This window comes from Lagenorhynchus albirostris, chromosome 3 (genome assembly GCF_949774975.1).
Source record: "Lagenorhynchus albirostris chromosome 3, mLagAlb1.1, whole genome shotgun sequence".
In the NCBI taxonomy this organism is placed as follows: Eukaryota; Metazoa; Chordata; class Mammalia; order Artiodactyla; family Delphinidae; genus Lagenorhynchus; species Lagenorhynchus albirostris.
In genome coordinates this window covers 78,810,032-78,825,037 of record NC_083097.1, presented here as the reverse complement: position 1 = coordinate 78,825,037, position 15,006 = coordinate 78,810,032, and the positions used below count along the sequence as shown (strand labels likewise).

Here is a 15,006-nt window from a genome sequence, read left to right as displayed (position 1 = left end):
CCAATAAAATGCCTCATATTTACTCTCTTTTCAATAACTCCATTGCTACTACCTTAGTCCAAGCCACGTTTATCTATTTCTTGTCTACTCATATGACTTCACTAAGTCATTCCATACAGCGATAATGGGGAAGGGAAGTTAATGAGGGGATATATACTAGGCTGTCAGTAATTTTTCTAATGTTGCAGAATAGAGTGTGTGAGTGAGGTTGTTTAGCTTTTACGTTTTCACTGTCAACTGAAATCATCAACGCCGGTTCATCCACAATGAACCATTAAGAGAAGAAATGCTGATAAATACTGAAGACGAAAAGGGGTGTGGGAGGGTGTGGAGAGAGAAGGCCGACTGATGCAGATCTATGTATACTCTGGCAGATTTACTTAGCGGGTAATGGTATATAACAAGACACAAAATCACCAGTGATCCATTTGGAACAATAAAAGTAGAGTGATCCTGAAGGCTGTACAATCTGTCTAGCAAACACTGTGCATGTCTGGAAAGGAGGTGTTCCACATGGAAGGGCACAGTTAAGCCATATTTACAGGAAGCACTCTATCAGCGTGACAGGGTGAAATGAGGAGTCTGACTCCATGTTTTGTTGTTGTTTTTACTTCTGACAGCTTTTAAACCACTCAAAAGCACTGTGCTAAACAAAAGAAGCCAGATACAAAAGGCTTCATATTGTATGATTCCATTTACATGAAATGCCTAGGGAAGACAAAACTATAAAGAAGGAAACCAGAAGAGTGCTTGCCTGGAGCTGGGAATGGGAACATAGAGTGACTGCAAAGGGAACTTTTTGGATCATCGAAGTGTTCTAGAACTGGATTGTGCTCATGGTTGCAAAACTGCATACATTTACTGAAAAATCATTGAGCAGGACGTTTATAGTAAGTGAAATGTATGTTATGGAAATTATACCTCAATAAAAAAAATGAACTACCAGAAAAAAAGAGATCTACAAAATGCAACCTCCTTTCATATTGTTAGATTCAAAAGACATGAAACATTTTAATAGTCTAAAAATAAAACAGGAAAATGACACAACTGTACACATTGACTATATGCGTATAATTAATACAGAGTTGCTATTACACCCTGGTTTTTAGAGTGATTCCCCATATTAAGTGATTACTTATATTAAATGGACACTTTAGTAAACACTATTTTTCAATATTAAAAAAATTTTTATGACAAAAAATTAAGTCATGACAAATGCATGTGCTTCTTGTTTTTTAACTCATCTAGATTGGGTTGACAATAATGCTACTAAAAATGGGTTGTGCAACCTAAACTGTTTTTATGTTTTACTTCATTAGCACTCATGGTAGCAAAAGCCAGTCTTAGTAGCAAAAGCCAATCTTAAAAGTTATATTGACTAGAAGGAAAGAAGATATTTTAAAGCCACAGTGGGAAACTCAGAATATTTATTTTTACTTTCTTTCTAAAATAAGAAAGATGTTGCCTCATAACTTGAAAACTTTCATTTTTTTTTTTTTTTTTTTGCGGTATGCGGGCCTCTCACTGCTGTGGCCTCTCCCGCCGCGGAGCACAGGCTCCGGACGCGCAGGCCCAGCGGCCATGGCTCACGGGCCCAGCCACTCCGCGGCATGCGGGATCCTCCCGGACCGGGGCACGAACTCGTGTCCCCTGCATCGGCAGGCGGACTCTCAACCACTGCGCCACCAGGGAAGCCCAAAACTTTCATTTTTTATAATTTTAAACTGAATTTAAAATAATCTTCATAAATTTATTATTTATTTTTAAACTCTATCTTCAATCCTTCACCAGTAGTCAGTCCAACTATTTACTTTATAATGTAAAAGTTAAATTTAGTGCTCACTTCGGCAGTACATATACTAAAATTGGAACAATACAGAGATTAGCATGGCCCCCGCGCAAGGATGACCCGCAAAGTTGTGAAGCGTTCCAGATTTGTTATAAAGCAGAAACTAACACACCATTGTAAAGCAATTATACTCCAATAAAGACGTTTTTAAAAAAAAGTTAAATTTAAATTAATTTAAATTATCTATCAATAATAAAAATGGTTACACAAATTACCTATCAAGATTTTTGATTGAAAATAAAATTCTAATGTATAAGGGGTTGTAATGATAACTTTATCTCCTATTTCGTTTGGCAATTGTTAAATTATGGAATATGCAATAATATACAGAGAAATTCTGTTTTAACTTTCTAACTTTTGTTGATAATCCTTACATTTTTACTCATTTTATTTATACACCCATGACAAATTAAACTTAAGATACTACACACTGAAGCACAGTCTTAGTGAGCTCAACTAGTATGCATGTCTGGCTACTTTGACTCATCACATGGGCACAGTAACATCCAAACTGGTCTGTACAATCCTGTTCACTAATGCTTGTTAACTGATCACAGGCTTGGATGTTGCATCGTCAATTCCTATAAGTTTCTAAAAGCATATTCACAATTTTTGTACTCATCTCTGTATGAATCATTAAGCCACCATTTGCAGAGCAGCACTAGTTCATAGGCTACCCTTTGAGTTGCAGTGACATAAAGATATAATTTAAAAAGTAATCATTAGAACAAAATCTCTGGAGAAATATAAAATAACCTAGAATTCTCTGACATAAATTGTACTAGTGTTTTCTTAGGTCAGTCTCCCAAGGCAATAGAAATAAAAACAAAAATAAACAAATGGGACCTAATCAAACTTACAAGCTTTTGCACAGCAAAGGGAACCATAAAAAAAAAAAGAAAAGACAACCTATAGAATGGGAGAAAATATTTACAAATGATGCAACCGACAAGTGTTTAATCTCCAAAATACACAAACAGCTCATACAACTCAACAACAACAACAAAAATACAAATAACCCAACTGAAAAATGGGCAGAAGACCTTAATAGACATTTCTCCAAAGAAGACATACAGATGGCCAGTAGGCACATGAGAAGATGCTCAACATCACTAATTATTAGAGAAATGCAAGTCAAAACTACAATAAGGTACCACCTCACACTGGTCAGAATGGCCATGATTAAAAACACTACAAATAACAAATGCTGGAGAGGGTGTGGAGAAAAGGGAACCCTCCTACACTGTTGGTGGGAATGTAAGTTGGTACAGCCACTATGGAAAACAGTATGGAGGTTCCTCAGAAAATGAAAAATAGAACTACCATATGATCCAGCAATCCCACTCCTGGGCATATACTCAGACAAAACTATAATTAAAAAGATACATGCACCCCTACATTCATAGCAGCACTATTCACAATAGCCAAGACGTGGAAACAACTTAAATGTCCATCTAAAGATGAATGGATAAAGAAGATGTGATACATATATACAATGGAATACTACTCAGCCATGAAAAAGAATGAAATAATGCCATTTGCAGCAACATGGCTGCAACTAGAGACTATCATACTAAGTGAAGAAAGTCAGGAAGAGAAAGACAACTACTATATGATTTCACTTATATGTAGAATCTAAAATATGACACAAATGAAGCTATCTACAAAATAGAAACAGACTCACAGACATAGAGAACAGACTTGTTGCCACAGGGGAGGTGGGGAGGGAGAGGGATGGACCAGGAGTTTGTGGTTATTAGATGCAAACTATTACACTTAGAATAGATAAACAACAAGGTCCTACTGTATCTCACAGGGAACTATATCCAGTCTCCTGGGGTAAAGCATAATGGAAAAGAATTTTTAAGAAGAATGTATATATGTGTATAACTGAGTCATTTTGCTGTACAGCAGAAATTAGCACAACATTGTAAATCAACTATATTTCAATAAAAATAAAATAAAATAACCTAGAGATAAAAATATGTTCCTCGGAATGAAAGACTCAAAAAGAAGCAATACACTCAGAAAGTATTACATAAAATATGTTTCTGGGACTAGAAATACTTATATCAATAAGTGTAAACAGAGAAAAAGGCTTCCTTAAAATGAAAAAAATTCTCAGAGTGCATCACACAGTATGTATAAACATAGATGCAAGATGATAAAAATAAAAATATGAACAGTCACATAAGATAATTACAATGTTTAACAAGGTTGAAGTAGAAAAAAAAGAGACCAAAAAAAAAGGTAGTTCCTATTGCTAAAGAGTACCATCAGTAGTCAGTTCTAGAATTGAAAAATATCTATGCACCAAATTACCTAGCATCAATATTCTTACACAAAAACATCAGGAAATTTAAAAAGAAATAAAAAGAAGTATTTTTTCAGTATGCGACAGATCATATGAACAAAATTAAGAAATATGTAAATGCCCAAACAGTATACTCAGTAAGTTAAATCTGAAAACTAAGAATATACCTACTTTTCAGCTTCCCCAAGATCATTTGTAAAAATAGCCATATAGTAAGCCTCACAAAACTCTCCATAAATTTCAAAATAAAAATAATACAAACAATATCCTCTGAGCATAATTCAATTAAAGTAAAAGTTAATAACACCCAACATAAACAAGCATGCAAGAAATGTTTTGAAGTCCCTCTTAATCAGTTATTAAGACAAAGGAAATATATAGACATACAAATATTTTATATACATTATATGTCTGTGTGTATATATATATATATATATATATATAAATATACAGACATATATATGAAAGGATAACAGGAAACATCCAAGGATAAAGATTACAATGATTTGCAAATACTATCGGATTTCTTAGATAAACCAAGAAAAATCAATATCATTATTACTACACCTAGTACCACTACCACTAATAATAACAATAATAGATACTATTACAAATAACAATAAGAATATACATTATAAAAAATAAAGAATTTAATAATGTGACATTTAAGATTTGCAAATACATAAAAATCAACAGAAAATATGATTAAAAACTGTCTAAAATGACTGCAAAACATAAATTCAGATAAAATAATAAAAGACATACCTTACTCTTGGATAGGGACACTCAAAGTCAGAAAATTGTCAATGTTTCATGAGTTAATCAATAAATGTAATTCAATACCCCCAAATATCAGACTCTATTATTTATATGTTAATCTTTATATCTGACTTTTTTTTTTTTTTAACTAGAGGGTCAATTCAAAAGTAGTTCTGGAAAAATATACATACTAGAAGAGCCAAGAAAACCTGACAAGGCAATAGGGTCTAGCTTTACCAGATACTAAATATTATTCAGTCTGAATAAATAAATGTGGTATTAGTTCATGGAAGGACTGAAATTTCAAAGGAATAAAATAGAAATCCAGAGATAGTACTCTATACATCTGGTATTTTTTTTGGAAAGGTAACAGTAGTGTTTTGTTTTTTTTTTTAATTGCACACATGTCTATAAACCTAATAAATAGGTTTTCTCTATTTTTTTATACAGTAGGTTCTTATTAGTCATCAGTTTTATACACATCAGTGTATACATGTCAATCTCAATCTTCCAATTCATCACACACACACACACACACACACACCCGCGGCTTTCCCCGCTTGGTGTCCATACGTTTGTTCTCTACATCTGTGACTCAACTTCTGCCCTGCAAACCGGTTTATCTGTACCATTTTTCTAGGTTCCACATATATGTGTTAATATACGATATTTGTTTTTCTCTTTCTGACTTACTTCACTCTGGGTGACAGTCTCTAGATCCATCCACGTCTCAACAATTGACCCAATTTGCAGATCAATTTGTATATTATACAACCTGAGTGTGTGTGTGGTGGGGGAAGTGTTATATATGTTTGTAACTAAATGGAATAACTGGAAATCTCTGGAAAATGTCACATGGTTGTTGCTAATCAATAGGGCTGACTGGCTGGAGGACAGGCAACTAACTTTCAGCTTTATAATTTTTTTTGAGTTTTGAATTTTGTGACATTGCCTCTATTACCTGCTCAAACAAATAAAATTAAACAAAGCAAAACAAAAAGAATGAAGTATATTTCTAAGTGCAGGATTGGAACTATCTCCAAGATGTATGAATACACAACAGTACAAAACATTGTCTCTAATGCAAGTGTGCATCTATGTTTAAATTAAACATAGGTGTACATTTACTTGCTTGCATTTGTGTAAAACATTTTTAGAATGATATACTCAAACTGTCGCAAGGATTACCTCTAGGAGAGAGTCTGGTATACTGAGGCCAGCTGTGGGAAGATGACTTGCTTTTAATTTTTTCATTTTGTTACTGTTTTAATTATTTCTTATGGACATATTACTTTTCAAAGGATACATATTCTCTAAAAATCCCTCAATTTTATCTCTTTCTTATATCTTTTTTTTTTTTCCTAACAAAGCTTTACCTATAATACTCCAATATACAGGTCTTTCTATCTCATTATCCCCCCTTTTTTTTTTTTTTCATTCTAATATGTGCTTTATTCTTTCGGATGGAGATTTTGGTGCTAAAGTAGAACAATGACTCTGTAACTCTATAGCAAAGGCAAGGTTTACTTTTTTTACTTTTTTCTTTTTCTTTTGGCACAAAATTTTGTATTACTATTCATTGTCTAATTGGCAACATTCCTTCTAATGTAGTTGATACTACATAATAAGATATGTGTATTTTCATGTAGATTAAGACAAATTTAATTAAAAATAAAACGTCTCCAGAACTACAAAAAAAATAGTAGGTAGTTAACTTTGTTCAAAAGCACCTTATGATCATTACAAAAAGAACATCAAAGTAAATCCAAAATAATTTAAAATTTTAACATGTATCACTTGGTGTGCTAAATTCACAATCACAATCAAATTAAGGTAGACAAAAGATCATTGGCCTTAACTATTTTGAAATCGGTGTGTTTATCACGTACTTCTCAAAGTCAAACAAAATAATAAATTATGTTACCAAAATAATTCAAATTTTGATGGGAAATACCACTGTTCAAATGGAACCATATTTCTCATAAAGTAAGGATAAGCCGTATGCCTGGGTGGTACATGTATACATACAAGTAAGTTAATCAGATTCAAGCAGGCAGGAAATCATTTCTATGGCTTGTTTTAATATATTTGGCAAAATTACACTCTCTTTATGTTGTGATTTACTGTCATAAATGGGGTTAATATGATTGCATACTTCAGTGTCATCACAGTATAAATTAAAAACCAGCCCTATCAGGTTGCTCGACCATCCAAACACAAGTAAAAGCATCATGGTTGCACTGACCTTCTGACTTCATCTATTTTAATGAAATAATTGTTACTATTTTACAATATTCCTAAATTATTTATTAATAGTTTTAAATGGCAATTGTTTCATTCCTATATAGTTATATTTCTTTGCCAAGGTACTTTTCCCACTTTTAACTTCTTAAAATGATATTCTAAAGAGCTTCAGTGCTTAGCATGTGAAAAAAAAGGGCCTCTCTCATCTCAAATGAGTTTTTATGCTTATCTTTTTTGAAAAGGAGAATGGCCTATTTACTAGCTGTAATATTCACAAACTAGGCATAACTGCTAGTTGAAATATTTACTTTCTGATCCAGGACCAGTTTGCTAGTGATAAATCTTGCTATGGCTGGCAAAATAAACTTTGTTTTAAAGTTTGATTTATTCAGAACAGTCTTAAAATGCAATGGTTTATCATGCCATTTTAAAATTCCTCCAGGTTAAAAAAACTGTAAGTTTTAATACTTTTCAGCAGACTAGGAGTTTGGAAATCTACTTCTCCTATTCGTCTAAAAGATAGAACAATATAAAATATGCAACTACAGAAAACAGTAAATAATAAAAGAACAAAGAAATGCATAGAGAAATAAAGTGTTCGCAGCTAGTATACATTACTGTGGAGGAGCCATATCCACAAAAGAAAACTCCATTGGATGCTGCACTTCTTTTTTTTTTTTTAACATCTTTATTGGAGTATAATTGCTTTACAATGGTGTGTTAGTTTCTGCTTTACAACAAAGTGAATCAATTATATATATACATATGTTCCCATATCTCTTCCCTCTTGCATCTCCCTCCCTCCTACCCTCCCTATCCCACCCCTCTAGGCGGTCACAAAGCACCGAGCTGATCTCCCTGTGCTATGCAGCTGCTTCCCACTAGCTACCTACCTTACGTTTGGTATTGTATATATGTCCATGCCTCTCTCTCGCTTTGTCACAGCTTACCCTTACCTCTCCTCATATCCTCAAGTCCACTCTCTAGTAGGTCTGTGTCTTTATTCCTGTCTTACCCCTAGGTTCTTCATGACATTTTTTTTTCTTAAATTCCATATATATGTGTTAGCATACGGTATTTGTCTCTCTCTTTCTGACTTACTTCACTCTGTATGACAGACTCTAGGTCTATCCCCCTCATTACAAATAGCTCAATTTCGTTTCTTTTTATGGCTGAGTAATATTCCATTGTATATATGTGCCACATCTTCTTTACCCATTCATCTGATGATGGACACTTAGGTTGTTTCCATCTCCGGGCTATTGTAAATAGAGCTGCAATGAACATTTTGGTACATGACTCTTCTCAGGGTATATGCCCAGTAGTGGGATTGCTGGATCATATGGTAGTTCTATTTGTAGTTTTTTAAGGAACCTCCATACTGTTCTCCACAGTGGCTGTATCAATTTACATTCCCACCAACAGTGCAGGAGGGTTCCCTTTTCTCCACACCCTCTCCAGCATTTATTGTTTGTAGCCTTTTTGATGATGGCCATTCTGACTGGTGTGAGATGATATCTCATTGTAGTTTTGATTTGCATTTCTCTAATGATTAGTGATGTTGAGCATTCTTTCATGTGTTTGTTGGCAGTCTGTATATCTTCTTTGGAGAAATGTCTATTTAGGTCTTCTGCCCATTTTTGGATTGGGTTGTTTGTTTTTTTGTTATTGAGCTGCACTGAGCTGCTTATAAATTTTGGAGATTAATCCTTTGTCAGTTGCTTCATTTGCAAATATTTTCTCCCATTCTGAGGGTCGTCTTTTGGTCTTCTTTACGGTTTCCTTTGCTGTGCAAAAGCTTTGAAGTTTCATTAGGTCCCATCTGTTTATTTTTGTTTTTATTTCCATTTCTCTAGGAGGTGGGTCAAAAAGGATCTTGCTGTGATTTATGTCATACATGATGCTGCACTTCTTACACATCAACTTTCCAAAATGGGAAAACCAATCAAGCCCCTAATCAGGATGAACAATTATTTTACTGTTATTATAGGCAATATAATTTAAAATATATTCAAAGTGATCTGAAAACCACTGCTATGTGTTGCTTACAGACATGTGTGCAAACTTTCCACAGTCAAATTGTCTCACAGACTCTTTATACCCTATAGTCTCCTCCTTCCTCATCCCGTTCTGCACTCCCGTATTCAGCATACAGTTGTCCCAAAGTCTTCTTGATGTGAAGGCTCTTCTCAGATACCCTCACAGCTAACTCTCACTTCAATATGTGCTCAAATGTCACCTCATCTGGTAGGCCTTTCATAATCCACCTATTAGCTGCACTTTCATCTCTCACTCTATTATGCTTTAGTTTTCTTCTTAATATTTGTCATAACATCCTAGATAGATTAGGTAGGTAGGTAGGTAGGTAGACAGGTAGGTAGACAGATAGATAGATAGATAGATAGATGATAGATAGATAAGATAGATTTTTGTCTCCTTACCCCTCCCTCCCAGCATACAGTTCCATGAGACCATGGATGCTTTTTTTCCACTCTGGCATTTTTAATACCTAAACAGTACCTGACAAATAAAAGATGATTCAAACACTGTCTGAATTTAATGAACAGGATACTGAGTAGAATTTGTCCAACAAATTATTGGAAAATAGTTGAAGACAAGATATTTAAACAACCCCAAACAACTAAACTTACTTTTTCTTTCCTTTTTTTTAATTGAAGTATATTTGACTTACAGTATTATAATAGTTTCAGGTGTACAACACAGTGATTCAATATCTTTATAGATAATGCACCAGTTATTAGAATATTATTGACTATATTCCCTGTGCTGTACATTATATCCCCGTGACTTACTTATTTTACAGCTGATAGTTTGTACTTCTTAATCTCCTTCATCTACTTCACCAACCCTCTATCCACCTGCCCTCTGGCAACCACTAGTTTGTTCTCTTTATCTGTGAGTCTGTTTCTGTTTTGTTACATTTGCTCATTTGTTTTATTTTTTAGATTCCACATGTAAGTGAAAACATACAGTTTTTGTGTTTCTCTGTTTGAAAGCTAAGTTTCGCTTAGCATAAAACCCTCGAGGTCCATCCTGTTGTTGCAAGTTGCAAGGTTTCGTTCTTTTTTTATGGCTGAGTAATATTCCATCCTGCATATATGCCACATCTTCTTTATCCATTTATCTGTCAATGGACACTTAGTTTGCTTCTACATCTTCACTATCTTAAATAATGCTGCAGTGAACATTGGGGTGCATATATCTTTTGAAATTAGTGTTTCAGTTTTCTTTGGATAATTATCCAGGAGTGAAATTGCTAGATCATATGGTAGTTTTATTTTTAATTTTTATGAGGAAACTCCATACTCTTTTCCATAATGGCTGCACTAATTTACATTTCCACCAACAGTGCACACGAGTTCCCTTTGCTCCACATTCTTGCCAACACTTGTTATTTATTGTCTTTTTGATGGCAGCCATTCAGACAGGTGTGAGGTAATATTTCATTGTGGTTTTGATTTGCATTTCCCTGATTATGAGTGATGTTGAGCATCTTTCCATGTGCCTGTTGGCCACCTGTATGTCCTCTTTGGAAAAATGTCTATTCGTATCCTCTGGCTATTTTTGAATTGAATTGTTTGTATTTTGCATATTAATCCCTTATCAGACATATCATTTGCAAATACATTCTCCCATTCAGTAGGCTGCCTTTTTGTTTTATCAATGGTTTCCCTCACTGTGCAAAACTTTTTTTTAGTTTGATGTAGTCCCATTTGCTTATTTTTGCTTTGTTTCCCTTGACTACGGAGACAGATACAAAAATACTGCTAATACTGATGTCAAAGAGCATATTGCCTATGTTTTCTTCTAGGAGTTTTATAATTTCAGGTCTTACATTTAAGTCTTTAATCCATTTGAGTTTATTTTTGTATATGGTGTGAGAAAAGTCTAGTCTTTTACAGGTAGCTGTCTGTTTTTCCCCACCGCTACTTATTGAAGAGACTGTCTTTCTTTCATTATATATTCTTGCCTGTTTGTTGTCGATTAATTGACCATATGGGCATGTGTTTTTTTTCTGGACTCACTATTCTGTTCCATTCTATGTGTCTGTTTTTGTGCCAATACCACACTGTTCTGTTTACTTATTTTTTCATTGAGAGTTTAAGGTCTTATCCCAGAAGTGTAACTCATAATGGGAACTCTGACAGGCAGGGAGTGGTAGGTTTATGATTTTTGATTGAGACAATATGCCAATTAAATAAGTAGATCTTTTTCTATTCCCTTTTTGATGACTGATGACCTAGTTTGACATAAATCATTATAAGAAAACTTTCATAGAATTGATGCAATGATCAGTTTCTGTATTCTGTATTAGAACAAAATCAACAATAGAGAGTAAAAGCATATAAGACTTTTAGATCCTGGGAACCTGCCAACCATATAAGGAAGGCAATAGAATCCAATGTGATATAGTGGTTAAGAGAGGAACCTGGAGTCTCTGCTCCTTTCAAAATTTAGGTCTGTCACTTAGTAGTTATAGAATCTTAGGACCAACTTAATTAACTTCTCTAAACTACTTTCCTCATCTATAACCAGAGTACTTCATAGAGTTATAGCAAGGATTCAATTTTTTTTAAAATATCAACATAAGGCACTTACCACTGCTTAGCACACAGCAAGGGTTAAATGTGAGTTATTATGTTTGTTTCTTAAGGTCAGGGAATGTGTCCTTTTTTCAGCAAATAATTAATGAATGACATACAGGTCTTACTCACTGAATATTTCACAGGTGCCTGCTTATCACGTAACTTTTCATAGACACTAAACACACAGAGAAATAAAAATGTACATTTTTTTTATTCATAGACTGAGAGCTCCCAAAGATGAAAGATGAGGGGTCTACCACTTTATTGCTCTATTCTTAGCATCTGACACAATGTCTGGCACATGGTAGATACTCAATAAATATTGTTGGATCAATGAATGAATGCTGAGCCCTTAAACTTAACTACTAATATTTTCACAATTAAATCTTCTGTTAACTACATTCTTCTTTCTTAACTCCCCTTTTCTTTTAGATAAGTTCCAACTCATGTAGAGCTGTGTTTCAGCCAAGAAAAGTGTATGTTTCTCCCTCAAGAGAATAGTAGTTTGGCTCCTATGTCCTAAAAGCCACTAAAACAGTTTGGATTTTTCTTGCCCTTTAGAATGCCCTTTACAATTCCTAAGTTTCTACCTGACAACTATGTCCTTCTCCAACAACTTAAATCTCCACAAAAATATGACAAAACATAGTTGGCCTTTTTTTGGACGGGGCATTTTTTTAGCATTTTTTTATCCCTCTAATTTTGTGTTTCCCATAAGCATCCGTTACTATCAGAATATGGCACAAGTCAATATAATTGGGTACGTATCATTATGAGTCATCTAGGAATTGTAACTTCTCATAAAGTGCACCCTCTTATATAGTAACTAGAACAACATGGAGTTTACTATCACTGGCCTTAAGAACAGAGCTTCTATCCTCTTAGACTTTGTATCTCTAGGAAATGATTTAGTCCCTAACATATATCTGGAGTTCGGTAAGTGATTTTGGCTGTTGAATCACTACTTCAAAATGCCAGACAAATATAAAATAAGAAGGAAATTTTATGATTAGAATAAATCTGAAAAGGATATACTTTTGAATGACAATGTTAGAAAGAATAGGAAGAATGAAATGTATATAAAAGAGTATCCTTGATTTCTCAATGAAGTGAGATGAACAATCTTAAAAGCTTTTCTTTTTAATTTCTAGGAAATAGGAGTTATTAATAGTTTTGTACTCTAATCTAAATCATAAGAAGAATCGATTTTGAGGTTCAAGACGAAGTTGATAACTCAAGACTAAACTTTGTTGCCCAAAACAATTTAAAAATATTGTAGTTCATTCACCTGTGACAAGAACTGGAAAAAGATGTATTGAAATGTTAATGTTCTTCTACTTCTCTTTTTGCTCTTTCCTGCCTTCACCTTCTTTCATCCCGCAAGAAAATGTACCTTTACCAGACCATTCTCCCAAAGTTCATATAGGGAGTTAAAGAATGAGTAGAAAGAGTCCTCTCTCATGTCTTGCTTCCAAGATGACCAAGAAAAGAAGGAACAATGGTCGTGCCCAAAGGGCCATGGCCATGTGCAGCCCATTCGCTGCACCAACTGTGCCTAATGCATGCCCAAGGACAAGGCCATTAAGAAGTTTGTCATGTGGAACATAGTAGAGGCCGCAGCTTTCAGGGACATTTCTGAAGCGAGTGTTTTCAATGCCTATCTGTTTCCCAAGCTGTATGTGAAACTACATTACTGTGTGAGTTGTGCCATTCACAACAAGGTAGTCAGGAATTGTTCTCAGGAAGCCGGGAAGAACCAAGCACCTTCGCCCCAATTTAGATCTATGCGTGCTGCCCCACAAAGTCCACCAAAGCCCATGTAAGGAGATAAGTCCTTAAAGACTGGAGAAACGCTGTTCTCTGAAAAGACAATAAAATGGAAATAATACTTAAAAAAAAAAAGAATGAGTAGAAAGAAACATGACTAAAGAGGCAGGAAAAAAAATCAAGACATAAGAATCTTCATGAGTTAAAGTTCAGGCAATGTTTTTGGAGAGGAAGGGTGAAAGATTCTAAAAATAAGAGGCTTATCAGACCCTGTAGGCTGTAAACAAACAAGAGGAGGAAAAAAGGAAGACTTTTGGAAGTATTTTTATGAGATAAACTTGATTAAAATTTAGAGTTATTTGAGAGATACAAGTTAAATTGTTATCACATAGCAATTACCTTTTTTACATACTAGTATTTCTGTTTTGTTTTAATGATGCTAAAACTGGGCCAGGTGGGTCCCTAAGGTGACAATTAGGAAAGTGCTTAATGGATTGGAAACATGAGTTACTAGAGAAAAAGGATTCTAACATTAGTTAATAATCAATTATTACATGTACTATTCTATTTATAAAGGTTTTTGTATTTAATGTTCACAGCCATACTGTGATTATAGGTAAGTAAACCAAGATTCAGAAAGACTAATTAGCCCACACTAACAAGTAATGGATGTAAGATTCACACCCAGATATCTTATTCTGAAATTTATGAGCTACATCCTGCAACCTCTGTATAAGCCACAGGAATTGGTATGCCAATAAAACAATTAACATACCAGTGTTTAGCAAAGTATTTCAGAAAATGCCTGTTTTGAGATAACTCTTTTCACAAATTGAATATCTGTTTGATACCACTCCCACTGTGCTAGCTCATGATGCAATTTACTATATTGTAATGTTACAGAAATAGTTTGTTTTGATTTATCTCCATACACCTGTGATTGATACAGAAAGAAGTTGCTGTATTTGAAATTTCAGCTGGCTAGTAGAAAATGAACGGGCAAGCAGCTCTTTTCTTCATCTTGCCTCTTAGCTAGCCTAATTAAATTTGTCTAGTCTGAAAATCTCCAGTAGTAAATGCTTTTGTTACTCTGAAACACTATAAACATTTTCACTGAAATGTTATTCAACTCATCATAATAGTGTCTTTGGGAGGTATCCCCCAAAATATAAATACATTTTAAAATGTATTCTCAGCTCACAGATCACTGGATACATTATGGGTTCGTATGATTTGTCTGTCTCTGCTATTTTCTGACATAATCATATCAATTTATACCATACAGACCATTAAAACACAATAAGAAAAGGTCATGAGGTGAATTCTGTTTTGTGAACCTTTTATATGTAATAAGTCAATTTTGTTATCAAATGTGCAAATGATTAAGGAAACAAGACTATATGATGAAGAAAATTCAATATAAATGCAAAATGCTGATCTTGTATGCAGCTGATCAGATCTTGAAA

The 15,006-nt window shown here is 34.1% G+C and overlaps 1 non-coding gene and 1 pseudogene across 1 annotated transcript; both read left to right on the top strand.

Moving 5' to 3' along the window:
- The first annotated feature begins 1,835 nt into the window (after positions 1-1,835).
- On the top strand, positions 1,836-1,939 carry LOC132518885 (U6 spliceosomal RNA). Its single transcript, XR_009540010.1, has one exon. It is a non-coding gene; the product is annotated as a U6 spliceosomal RNA (small nuclear RNA).
- An 11,304-nt stretch (positions 1,940-13,243) lies between these two features.
- LOC132518158 (small ribosomal subunit protein eS26-like) lies at positions 13,244-13,596 on the top strand (annotated as a pseudogene).
- Positions 13,597-15,006: the final 1,410 nt, after the last annotated feature.